Raw genomic sequence first — 1793 nt, 5'->3', positions numbered from 1 at the left:
GCCTAAGATTGACAACCAAGATTTTAGGTTCTGAAAAGCAGGCAAAGACCCAGAATGGATGGAGAGGTGGTCTTGCTTAGTGGTACTGAAGTGGGTCTTGGAACTGGGAAGAGAGACCTCGGCTCAAATAGGGACCTCACTACTTAGGCAATAGGATACTCTTACTGAAAGTGAGTGCTAGCATTGCCCAGCTAGAGCATCTTTGGTCATAGGAAGGGAGGCAGCCAGAGGGATAACTGTCAGGGGACACATTCCACTGTCAGGGAAAAAGTCAGGGCATGGACTTCCAAATCATACAGAAGGTCCTGCACCCTGGGGCTGGTCTTTGGGTACTGTCTTCTCTCTGAGTGGTCACCTCTTAAAAATGGGCATGCATGCCAGCATGATCCAAAAAGAGCTCTTGGGAAGATAAAGAGGAAAAATGACTGTGGAGTTGTTGGTATATATAAAGTAACATGGAAATGTAAATTATCTAAAAATAATCTCCTATGTGAAATGCAGAGAGAGGTTGGGACTTGGAAGACCTTTTGGGTTCCTTCAGCATTTGTTGGCACTTAACTGTGTGCCAGGTGCTGTGCTAGGGCCTTGACATAAAGGGACAGGTCAGATATGGCCCTGAGCAACTGGAGCTCCCTATCTACTGGGGAAAGTGAGTGAGGTACATGGAGTCTTGGGATCCCTCCCAGTAGGATGATAGGGGAGAACTTCATGTGTTACATGGCAGTAGGAGCCAGGCAAACATCAGCTGAAACCCAGTGCTCCTTCCTTCAAGACCTTGAGCAAGTAAGGCCACCTCTCCCAGCCCCAGGCCTTCACCTAGAAAATGGAGCTGTCTCCTCTGCCTCTTAGAGTTGCCAGGATATGGCACATGGGAGGTCCCAGGGTGGGGAAGCAGCCAGTAGTTCCGAAGCAGAAAACGGTCCTACACTAGCCAAAATCGGGGCCTCAGGCCTTGGGTGGTGCTTGCCTGAAAGAGTATTGTGGGCACATGAGGGTGAACCTTAGCGGACAACAGGGAGGGATTCAGAAAGGAGGGCAGAAATCCTGGGAAGTTGGCCTGTGCCTTTATTTATGTTGGTAATTTCATTAAGGGGGAGGCCACCAGCTGTACCCAAGGTCAGATCTGCCCAGGTAGGAGGGGAATGGTGGGGCCACCCGAGTGTACTCAGCAAAAGATTCTAGGTCAACGTGCACCCAGGAAGGCAGAGTGTCTCAGGATGAGTTAGTGTACTGAGGGTCTTTTGAAGCCCTGATGCTGTCGGACTGCGTGAGGCCAAGGGAGACTTCCCCAGAGTCTAGGGCTTTCCCGGAGCAGTGGGTCCAGCAGAGGCAAGGCTGGCCAAACTTCAGAATTCGGGGTGAGGCAAAAGGAGAGGAAGTTTGAGGGCCCCGAAGGGTAGCGATTTGGGGTTCCTCAAGGGAACATTGCTCTTTCTGGCTTTGGACTTACACGAGAGAGGTCAGCCAGTTAGGGAGGGAGGGGAGCCTGCACTACACCGCCTGGGCCGGGCTAAGTCGGGCAGGGCCCGCCAAGGAGGCAGGGATGCGGTGGCCCGGCCGGGATCTGCGCCCTACTCCCTGCGGGACCGCAGTGAACGGGCGGAGCACGGCCTCGAGGCTCCGGCCCGGCCCGGCCAGATGGAACGCGGTCCCTGTACTGGGCATTGCGCGCCTGCGGCTCCTGCCCTCCTGGCGGCTGCGGGCGCGGCAGCCCCCGCGCCCTCAGGGGCCGGGCCAGGCGGGGGCTGGGCCCGGCGGGCGGGCGCAGGAGGAAGGGGGGGCGGGCGGCGGCG

This window comes from Otolemur garnettii, unplaced genomic scaffold, assembly GCF_000181295.1.
Source record: "Otolemur garnettii isolate 467f Iridium unplaced genomic scaffold, OtoGar3 scaffold00025, whole genome shotgun sequence".
Classification (NCBI taxonomy): Eukaryota; Metazoa; Chordata; class Mammalia; order Primates; family Galagidae; genus Otolemur; species Otolemur garnettii.
The sequence above is the reverse complement of the archived record's forward strand: the minus strand, read 5'-3'. Positions refer to the sequence as shown.